This window comes from Acromyrmex echinatior, chromosome 18 (genome assembly GCF_024713525.1).
Source record: "Acromyrmex echinatior isolate Ae372 chromosome 18, ASM2471352v2, whole genome shotgun sequence".
NCBI lineage: Eukaryota > Metazoa > Arthropoda > Insecta > Hymenoptera > Formicidae > Acromyrmex > Acromyrmex echinatior.
The window spans coordinates 2,439,851-2,451,880 of NC_141869.1; the positions used below are offsets into that span (position 1 = coordinate 2,439,851).

The 12,030-nt window shown below is 39.0% G+C and overlaps 2 protein-coding genes across 6 annotated transcripts in view; one reads left to right on the plus strand and one right to left on the minus strand.

Annotated features, from left to right (window-relative positions):
- The window catches only part of LOC105147740 (kin of IRRE-like protein 1), a 447,481-nt gene that overhangs the window by 257,076 nt on the left and 178,375 nt on the right, over positions 1-12,030 (minus strand). The window lies entirely within an intron of this gene.
- LOC105147689 (glucose dehydrogenase [FAD, quinone]) overlaps positions 1-12,030 on the plus strand; it is a 202,905-nt gene that overhangs the window by 146,634 nt on the left and 44,241 nt on the right. The window lies entirely within an intron of this gene.

Here is a 12,030-nt window from a genome sequence, read left to right on the forward strand (position 1 = left end):
TGGATACCGCGCGAATTCAGCGATCGTCCGGATTCAGTGAGAGCGGACGAACCGTTAAAAAGTTTTGTTCCGCCATTACGGTCACGCGATAACAGTCGATTCGCGTCAGCGCAACTTGCTGCCCAATGTTGCCTATCCTTTGACAGAATATCTCGTTTTCGAGCGCGGTCGTACGCTTCCTGCCGAAAATAACGCGCTGTTTCCGACGCGCCGATTAATTCGAACGCTCGCGCTTTTAAATCCACTCCCGGTCACGAGAGATTAAAGCTTTAGTTTTGAGACGACGTGCCCCGTGTGTGACGGAGTGTACAATGCACGCGATAAATGGAGAATAATGCGGGACGTGACGATAGATGTACAATAAACGAGCGCGATGTTATCCTCGGTGTTAGACTGTATTTGGCAACGGCACAACCCTCGGACGTGGTAGAAATATTTTGGGGTTAATTAAAACCGCGAATAATTGACCGATCGGCGTTCTCCAATAATTAATTCCATCATCGAAGATAACGTCACGATTCGTTTTATATAAACATAACGTCAACGACCTCCTCTCTCGTATACGTTTCGTTTCGGCTATATACGTTCAACGCGTCCACTAACGTATGCATTTTATCCGCCCGTTGATATCCGCGAAACCGCGCTGTGACATCGCATTGCGCTCGCTCGATTTTCGTACATACGTATCAAATCAACTTGACAGACGTTTCAATAAATTATTTCCGACATTCAACGGGACTGCCTGTCCAGTTCTTTGGAATAAATCAATCTTATATCGAGGTCATGGATATTCTAGCAAATCATTCTCTTAAAGCGACGGATTATCATGGTAATGCGATGTGATTGATCTATCTGTTACTGTTTGTTAATAGTGATTTAATTTTATGTATAATTAGAACGTATTTCATTATGTATTTAGAGACGACTGGACACTGTTAGAATTCAAAGAAGCGTTGGTAATTCAACCGCTTGAACATTTTGTTATCGTTGTAACTTCCATTTGTGTCAAAATATAAATCAATCCATTTTTGTGGCAAATTTTAAACAACGTAAATATTATACATATTAATGTATACACTCAATGAATAATAATCTAAATTTGAGTCAAATTTAGTACACTTTCTTTTAAATTTTATTATTTTAATAAAATTAGTGACATATTGGATCGAAGCAGTGATTTATAAAAATGATTAAAAATAACTCAACTTGATTTTTGATCTATGCATTTTTGATGTTATAAATTTAACAGTGAAGAATTTAAAATTTAAAGAAAGGAATAAAACAAATATTACGAGAAAAATACTCGACTTAATCATGCACGTCATATATGTTGACATATTGACAGAAAGAAATTTAAGAAATTCGTTTTTAATTATTTCAATTAACAGAGAAAACAAAATAAATAATGATATTAAATAAATAATACACTGAAAATGGCGAATAATGATACTAAATAAATAATAGGAGAGACGGTAATAAATAATGGTAAACGCTCGAGAAAGTATCTGTCCTTAATTCTCAATGAGTATACAATCTCGACAGGACCGACGAGTTGCATTCAACTGCACGCGATAATAAAATAGATGATACATTCATATACGAGATGTGCGCCTGCAATTTTCCATTATGACGATCCGCAATTGTTGGAGTGAATATAATGAGCTTTTGTCGTCATCATACCCTGTGTCCTCCTGTGTAGCATAGTTGTAATTTTATAACAAGATAATACGCGGCGTTTAACATGCAAGAATTTACGACGTATGCAATATCGAAAATTATCTATTAATCAGCCGATAGCTATAATATCGTGCTCGCATTGCTCGCGATCATTTATTCATGCGACTCTAATTGAGTCACGTAGAAAGCTCTACGTGGCTACACAATCATTTCCCACCGCGATATCTTTCAGATCGTTGAACGATGGGAGTCATTAAGCGTAGCGAAGCGTGAAGTATTGCGGAGCCTTGACATGTCGTTTAACCCAATTCAAGAATATTTTATGTGTGGGCGATGTAATTAAAAGCGAACAAAAAGCGCGTCCTCGGTAAGCAGAGATAGAGGAGGGATGAAAAAGCGCAGGTAATTTTAAGCATGTAAGAATAACTTACGCATGTACTATAAGAACGCGTACGATTGCACTGCGCGGAGAACTTTCAGCGCGGAAATTCCAATGTAATTTCATCAGCGTAAGTGCTCGTTACTCCACACGTTGGAATACGTACGTCTCCGACGTACGTTGTCGCTATTCTTGGCAGCGGCACGACGTTAAAAATACGCGCTAACGGATTATTTAATATCGGCCCACCAGCTGCTGGGCGAGACGAGATACGGTAGTAAATGTACGGTAACGAGTAATACGAGTACAGGGCTACCTCAGGCACACGATGGCGACGGCGAGTAGTCGGTTACAGATAATCGTCGCAGTCATAGAAGTCGGACCATTCGGACGCGAAATTGTTAACTTAATTCTATTCTCTAATTCAATTAACGCCGCGCCTCCGTGCCAGATGTACCTACCTACCTACCTACCTACCTACGTACCGGATAGTTCACCGCGTGATTAAATGGAAAGTACTTTCGCGCGGAGAAGCGATCTTTCACGCTTTCCACGTTTCCGGAGCTAGTAACAGGCGAGCATGGCCGCACACATTCAGACTCGCTCCACATCCGACGGGGGTCTTAGTAATCTGCCTTCAGTGACGAGGTGCACCGCGGCGTCGGGCATTTATTTCCGGCTCGTCCGTTCTGGTAGTTCTCGCGTTACTTCAGCGTCACCGCAGTGTTACGATATTGCATTGCTATGAGGCGCGTTCTCGCCGGACGTTTCAAAAGCTATAAAGCGAATCGTTACTCAACGGTACTGTTGGTCGAAAATATCTGATCCGAAAAATTCGGAAAATTCTTTTCGAAATGTACACTCTAAATTTCTTGCAGTGAAATCTCACTCCAAGAAAGTGAAAGTACAACCACCTTTCACTTCTTGAAATAGAGTGACAATTTTCATTCTTTTTAGATTATCGTCACTCTATTTCAAAAAGTAAAATATTTTTTTACTTGTTTTCAAGGGTGGTTGTATTTTCACTCTCTTGGAGTGAGATTTCACTGCAAGAAATTTAGAGTGTACATTTTGAGCATGTCGGTATAAAAAAGATCACAATAAAGAAAGAGTTACGTATTATTTTATACTTCCTTATTATAATTCATTAACTTGAATAATGTAAAGTAAGACTCGCGATTTTGAGAAGAATTCAAATGTATGGAGGCAAATATGGAAATATATTGAAACATGTGAGAAAAGTTGTTAAGTTACATAACAAATATTCAGAAAATTCGATTTTCTCGTGCATACTTGTTACTTAATCCCTAGTTGAACTAATATCATAGCATTAGATATTACAAGAAAACCTTTAAAATATCTTGAAGGTAAAATATCTTAAAACAATTTAAAATGTTTAAAATAAATTTATTTAAAATAAATGTATTTTAAATTATAAATAAATAATTTAAAATAAATTGCCAACTCCATTGGTATTTTTAGGTTTCTAAAATATGTAAACATAAATTTAAAATAAATTTGATATTTAAGTGTTACGCAAAAAATAATTGCAACTAACATGAAAACGTACATCATTTAAACTTAAACATCTTAAAGCAAAATTATTTCGACGACTTGAAGCGAATGTAATTTAATACGAAGGAAGTTTAGAGAAGGCGTGCACAGAGATTTCTATGAGTAGAATTGTATTCAATTAAGGAGAAATCGGGGTCTTTAGTTGGATGAACTTGGCATACGTAACTAGGCAAGATATTCAAATAGAACGTTTCCAAATACATTGCTATTCTGCATAAAGAAAGAATAAATCGCTAAAAATGGTAGTTTCACAATCCACAAGGACTCCTTTTAACTAATAATTCCATGTGCATATATTTCTATCCGTAGTAAATCGTTTAAATTGCTCAAATAGTGCAATCTTTATCTCCTATTTTTGTTAATTACAGTCGTATTTCTGTTAAAAGTACTACTCGAGAAATTTCTAAATTTTACAATATCGATTTACTATAAAAACATCAACATAATTCATGAAATTTTCATGATATCTTCGTAATAACATAATTATACGTGCAGATATATTATTTCATGAATAATTTAGCTATATCGGCGATATACCCTATTTCAGGAAATCGATGGCCTTATATTTCACGGAATGTTATCGCGCGGCATTCGCAAAACAATCGTAGTGTCTCGCAACCGGCGATGCAAGGGTCTTGTCCGTTATTAGAAGGACGATCCATCCCCCACCCCCATCCTTCTTCCAGAAGGGGGGAGGGGCGGGCTGCAAGCAAAACCGTTCGAACCGTGCATCGGTTAAGCCGAGAATGATTGCCTCTAATTTCTACCGGGGAGAGCCGCAAGAAACTTCCTAATGCTTTCAACATGCTCCCTGCTAGCTGGTATCAGCTAGCACCCAGACATCCACCCCCGGCTTTTTGCGATATCAGATATACGAAGGCGTGCGATCTACGTGACTGCGTTCGACGCGAGCTTCGAGAAACGGTCAGTTTCATCCGACTAATTCGTGCGATAAACCGGAATATTGCCGACGTGATCGAGAAACTCGGTAAGAACCACGATTGTTTCTTCCAGAATTAACGGTGATTTATTACTAATTTATTACAATTTCGAATTGGTATTTTCGCTAAGCGAAAACGAACTTGATAAATGAAAAGCACTTAGAAGTCAATTAAATATTTATAACACGTGTTAGTTTCGAATGTTACAACTATCTCAAATTAAATGTCCGTTTATCGCACGACAGTTAGATTATTAGAATTATGTCCGCCCGCTAAAAGGAAATTACGACGTCTCTATAAATAAAATTTATTTTACTCGAAGATGTGTAATTATATAGTATTAAAATAAGGAGATAAAACGAGATGTAAGAGTGATAGAGATTGCGAGATCATCTCGGTCAAAGTAATCCACATCATCCTTTCACTGTTAAATATATTACGCAAGAGAAATTATATACGAGAGTTAATTATAATCAGTTATATTCTATAAATTTAATGGATGGTCATTTTGAAAACAATGATATAACCAAGATACAAAATTATATGATCTCAATGTATTATTAATACTATTATGGAGCGCATCATTCGCGGTAATCAATAAATGCAATTCATTTCCACGCTACGTTTCCTCATGATACATTATTGTTCTTTTATTTATACTGATTTATACAAACAACTCCCGGAAATAATACTTGTAGTAATCCACTTCGGTAATACCGTTTAACAAATCCGATTCAACTATGCAACAAAACAATTGATTCGATTGACTGATATCGTTCTGCAAATTTTTGCAGATCAATTAGCAAGAAGTACGCGCGTTGTGCCCACAACATACGAAATTACTCGTATCTGGATCGTAAGGATCCAAGAAGCGATCCTTGACATCAGCCTGTCAATGTAGCTGGATTTGACTTGGGATGCGAAATGAAACGGCCAGACTCATCAGACTAATCCTCGTGATAATCAAGAGTACTTCGGCGAGCTTAATTACGAGGGTCGGTGCACGCAATTACGCGTTCGTTACTACATACGGGCCCGGCTTTGCGAACGCGTTTTCAGCTTGTTGGCCCGCCCGCTCGAATAAATATTTCACCATGCTGCTCTGCGGAACGCGAGTTTTCCACGTCAATTACCGCAATGGGATTTGAAACTTAAATGCGGGCAAATCGGATCTGATATGATCCTTACGACAAGTTTAAGCGAGTACGCATCGTATCCTAATTTCGGCTATGGAAATGTTACCATAGTGCATTTGACGTTCTATCGATAGTATCAAATTAGCGTCTTCAACGTGCATAATTCGATTTGACTTTGATTTGATACAGTCGTGATATTACCGGTTTATTGGCAGCTCGCATCAAACGCTATAATTGAAACGGGGTACACATCACATGTCTCGAATTTCATTATCTATAATTAACCGTGCGTTTTGCGCTGTGTGTTGAACTACATTTCACCGCTGCTACTTAATATTAATTTTGCTCGATGCATCAATTAATGCTATTCACTTTTCCAATTAATAAATCGCACGGAATAAGTCTTCTCTCAAATAATCGAAGTAAACGAAAAATACGTGGCATTCTTGTGACATAATCGTTGCAGCAACCCCTTTCTCTTCTATCCTCACCTCGTGAGCCAAAAGTTCGTCGACAGGGTCGTCGGATCTCCGGAGGAGAGAACAAGTTTGTAAGAATCGTCGGGAACGAGCTTTTGCGATGAAAGTTTTCATCAAGGAGCCGCTGCATACTCGCGTCGCGATGTCGCATTTTAGCGCCTTACGTATATATATATATATATTCATACGCTGACGACGAAAAGCGAGGAGGGGGTGGCTGTCGTTGGGGATGTCGGTCGGATTCTTAAGGCATCAGTTCGCCGCTACCGTCGCGAACTTCGAACAAGTTGAGCAATCTGGAATCGAATGGAGTTTCGGGGACTTAGGCGAGTGAAAAATTGCTGGGGGGACAACTTTCCCATGCCTTCCTCGGGCCCATTAAGCGACTCAACAAGTACGATTTCAGTAACCGTTTCGCCGTCGGTGCACTTTGAATGCGGGATCGCATCGGTGGTTCAAAAATCACGATGATGAGGAGGGCTGGCGAAGAAAATTGTTTGTATCGCGCCGTTGCTTGGAGACTTCCGTCGCGGATAACTCCTCGTTGAGGAGTGCTGAAGAACGTAAACAATCAGAACCACGGAGAAACGCACTGCATTCGCGTCGCTCATGATTTCCGGGCAAATTTACGAGCCAATTCGGAGTGTAAATACCAGGGTTTTTGTAATTCGGTTAATCTCATTTACTTCGCGGTTCTTCGCGGACAAATCCGAGGGTAAATTATAACAAACGAGGTTGATGCTTCTACAAAAAAAAAAAAAAAATCGAACCTTCAACTTTCCCCGTGATATACTTTCGCTTACGTAAAACAAACGTAGAACGGAACGATAAAATGCTGGAACAGAGAAGAGTACAAGTAAAATTTTAATTCCTCCGAAATTATAGTCGCGCCGCGCGCGGCTGCACTTTCCGCAAAAATAATCCATCTAATCTCGTGCCCTTTGCTTTCCTCCCTGTTCTCTTTTGCCACGCGTGCAGCATTTAAATTCTCCACCGACGGAGTTCCGGTTTAACGAGTACCTTCCATGTCCTTCATTAACGTATCTCACTTTCTATTCCGTAAATGTTTTCGCCATCCTAACGAGTATTACTCGGCTCCCAGTTGGGTGAAGTTTCGCAATAAACATGCGCCGGTAGCGCGCAAGACGCAAGGCAAAGGGACCATAAATTTTCGACAGTTTTAAAGGCAAATGCGGCTAAAAGCAGACACGGGCCAGGTAACTACAACGTATATCTCTCTCGTTTCAATCATCAACGCCATCCGTGAACCAAGAGAGCCAGCGAAAGGAAGCGGAAACGACATACTTTGACCCGTTCGAAGTTCTCTCCATAACACCGCCGTACGGAAGAGCATTCTTGCTTTATGAAAAAAGTACAAAAGATTAGGCCAGACTAGCCTCGAGCACGACAGCTCATTGGCCATAAAGCTTCCGAACCTCGTAAGTGCGACTCGTGACGATTAGGAGCTCCATATCGAATGTGCTGTACTAAATTATAATAGAATTTTCGAAATGTCGAGTATAATTAAATTATAATTTTCAACTCTTTTACATGTCTTTTTATTAATATCATAAAATCATAAATGTATATTCTCTTCTTACTACATACTTACTGCACTGAAAAAAACTAAATTTTAATGAATATTTATCTGACTAGAACTAACTAAATATTTATTAAATATAAATATATATTTATTTGGTAGAAAAATTATTAAATTATTAATATGATTTATGTAAATATTATATTTCTATTGAGTAAATATTTATTTATTGTAAGTAAATGGTGCTATTTAAACAAATATTTATTGAAATTAAGTAAATGTTTTCAGCGTAATAAAAATAATGTTTTTATTCATTGCATTCTGTCTTATTATAAAATAATAATTAAATGTAGCAAGAAAAATAACTTTTCGATTGGATTACATGTATGCAGAATGTACAAATCATTGATTTTTTTACAGAATATTTTAAACAATTATTAATTATTTCGCTTCGATTCGAAAAAAGTCTCTGTAGTCATAATCTCTGTAAATAACAATATTGAAATGGATGAGACGAAAATAATTGCGCGTGTTCTCGGCGCGTAATTATTTTGATCGTTGCGCGGATCAACATTGTTTCCGATCCTCATTTGATCGCAGTTAAGAGCCGCATTATAATCGCAAATATACGCCATTGATGAAATTTAATTAATTGATCGCTCCGGCAATGCCACGTTCTGCCCGGTCGTGTCGATATATTTTAATTAACATCGCCCTTTAATTGAACATGTAGACGTCGAAAATCTGCGACGCGCGCAAAGCTCTCTCCGCCAAAGGAGCGGAAAGTGCACGAAAGGTCGACAATTATTTCCGGCCGGTTGGTCCGGACGGATGCGATTGGCATCATTGGTATTGCGGAGGCTGTAGAACACCGTACGAAGTGGGGATAGAGAAGCTTTCGCAAATTTGAATTCGAATCTACGAGCCAAAGAGCTCGACGAGTGAAGTGCTCGGTACATTCCACTCTCGAGCGTATAGATAGCGTAGGAAGAGTGCGGGAGGCAGAAAGGGGGTGGGGAAAGGGACGAAGGGGATGAGTCGAAATCCACTTCGACGGTAATTGCATGTTCGGAGTTATCGCGAATCTACTGCTGCCGCCGTGCGCGATATAGGGTCCGGTTCGAGGATCCCCGTTTTCGACATGCGTTTTGCGTTATTGATCGATCGGTCGGATGACGCGCGCCGTGCCGGCACTTTCTTGCGAGCGAACGAGATAACCCCCGAGTAATTAGCAAAATTACGGGGGACGTGATTCGAACGGTCGATCGGGGATTTGCCGCGCGAGGCGCGCTGTTGCAAGCACGAACGGAAATAAAACGCAAAGTCATTTGGAAACGATATAATATTTTAAAATCATATTTCAAAGTAAAATTGGCATTCGCACACATAAAAAAATTCCTTTAACCGGACCGAATCTACCATTAACAGGAAAAAGCAAGAAAAATGTGAGAATATTATGGATTGAAAAACTTCCTTTTTCTCATTTCTGTTTTCATTATTTTAAATGAAAATAATAAGGATTCCTGACAACTTTGCTGAAATAGCAAAATAAAAAAAGATGTATAGAATTCAGAGTTAATAAGTCAAATACAGCGAGTTTAATAAAATTAAAAAAATATTACACTCAAAATTGAGCCGAAACATGTAATATTTCTCAATTTCATTAAACTCGCTACATTTGATTAATTTGATTAATTTTGAACCATTTTCAGATCGTAGACTTTTATCGTTATCAAAGACAGTCGCTAGAAGAATCATTCAGATCCTGATATCTGGAAGACACGAGCGATAAGGACGTGTTACGTTAACGGGGATGAAAATGTAGTTTGAGACAACTATTTCCACGATTCGCGCCTTTTCCTTTTTTTCATACTGGAGCAAAATCCTCGGGATTTAGCTGCAAATTGTCACCGCGACTGAATGGCGGTGGTGTAGTTATCACGGCGCCGGAATCTCGTTGAAGAGAGATAGCGGTTAGAGGACTTTTTCTTGCTCTTTGGCGAGCCGCGCGATCTTCGTCGCGGGAGCTCTCGAGTTCAATGCACGGCACATCGTTGATCCCGCGAAATCCACGGAAGGAGATCCCACGGAGCCCATAACTTTTACCCCCTCGAATTGCTCTTCGTAGTTTTCAGATTCGAAGCGCGATATACCTTTCCGCACTTCGCACCTCGCGCTCGTTAACCCACATAGCGGCATATCAGACGCCGATGTTGAAGCGCGTAATTTCTCTTCTTCCGTCATTAAAGGAACTTTAAGTCGCAACGACCAGCCGAGCCGCACTTTGAGTTTCGCGATTAGGCTTAATCACGTACCAATCGAACCTAACCGGACTGGATTGCGGGGAACGAAACTTCCGTTCGGTCATTGCAACCCCGATCGATTAATAGGCTCGAACTATTCACAGGGTAGATATGCGTTTACAATTAACAACAGACTCACGTGACCGCGCACTGATTGTTATATATAAATAGACGTTTTAAACTAACAGTAGACTAAACGAACGATGAAACCATACACATTCAAATCGAGCTTTCATTTGTGAATCGTAATTACGAAATTGAGGTTATTAAGGTTTAGAGAGAGAGAGAGGGGGGGGGGGGAGAGGGAGAGAGAAAGAGAGGAAGATAATTAATAATCTGTTATTTTAGTACGTGATAGTACAATTTGACATAGAAAACAGCACAACAGAACTGCTATGTAAATAATATAATACAATATAATACTATATGATGTCAATAATATCTTAAATGGCATCCAATTACAACCCTTTCAGTAAATGTCGAAATACTCGCATATGGTTGTAATCGTTGTGTGTGCGAGAATGTATTTTTATTGGCTTCTAAGTACAGGACAATCCGCGCGCGCGCTCGCTGGAGAAATGTCGCGATCTCGAAGCAATCCAAATATTACGGGTGAAAACACCCGGAGTACGAGGTTCTTCGGTTGTGTGCTCGGTTCTTAAACCCGGCATCGAAGTCACTAAGCTCGACAAGGACCGCAAAGACAATATTATCTCAGGGAAGTCCTCGCGATGTTGTCTCGCTTAGCCTTCGGGCTATTTCGATATACGTACGCTCTTCTTGATTTTTCGCAAGATCGCTGGAGGATGTGTTCCTCCGTTAATGGAGAAACACTGTTTTCGATTTTTTAAATTACACCTAGTTGGTTGCCACGTCACGCGTTTATCAGCCGCATTTATGTGCATCGTAGACCTTTAACGTGCGGCGGTGGATGGGCCGATTTATTAAATAAACAGGACTGTTATTAAATGTACATCCTCCTCACGATTTTATTTCCGATACGAGCGGTTGAAAAAAATACATTAAGGTTCTATTTCTTTTTCTCTCTCCAATTACAATTCATTTAACCTTTAAAAGTTATACAAGCTGGTAGATGGGATACTCTGAGCACTTCTAAAAATAATTTTATTTTTATAGTTATGTTATTTTTTACTGGTATATTATGTCAAAATTTATTTTACTTATATCCCTATGAGGTAGAAAAATGTAAAATGAACTTTAAGACTTCTGGGCATCTGGGCATTACTTTTTATTTTCTTTTCCTAGAATAAAGTTATTAAGAGAGACAGAAAATTATGTCTGAGAAGCTATGCCGTTCCATCTATCTATTTAAAGATTAAAAAATATATTTTTAACGTATTTTCTAATAATAATAACAACAATTTATCCTATTAAATTCTGTAGCATCTAAAAATTATACAGAAATTACGCAACGTGGAATTAATCGCCATTTCCGGGATTTTACGATGCTAAATTAATTTTTAATTAATCGGAATTGAAAAGATTTGCAATTTCAATGTAATCGTAATCGATTCAAAATTTTCAACGAAAAATTCTTAGTTTAAAGAAAGCTTTTCACGTAATCTTGATACATATTTCTTCATAAATCATCGAATTCGTTAAATTCGCGTGATTCACATCAGAATTGGAGGTGCTTACCCACGCATGGCGAACATGGTTGAACTTAACGAGGCGCAGCCTCGTAGACGTTCGCAGAAGAATCCATAATACGCTATCGATCATAAAAATGTTACGTGCACGGAGATATTGTTCGCGTCGATCATCGGAACTGAGGAAAAGAGACAGCGGGACGACGTCTACGAGTCCGAGATAGACGCCGGATGTAAAACCAGATTTAATAAGCTGTAAACCGATTTATACTTTCGCGTGGCACCGGTGTGATAAAATCTGCCGCGAAATAATCGCGCGGCCATTAAATATTTCAGGCTATTCTGAACCGCGGGAATAACTTGAGTGGCGTGCATGCCGCGTGCATCATT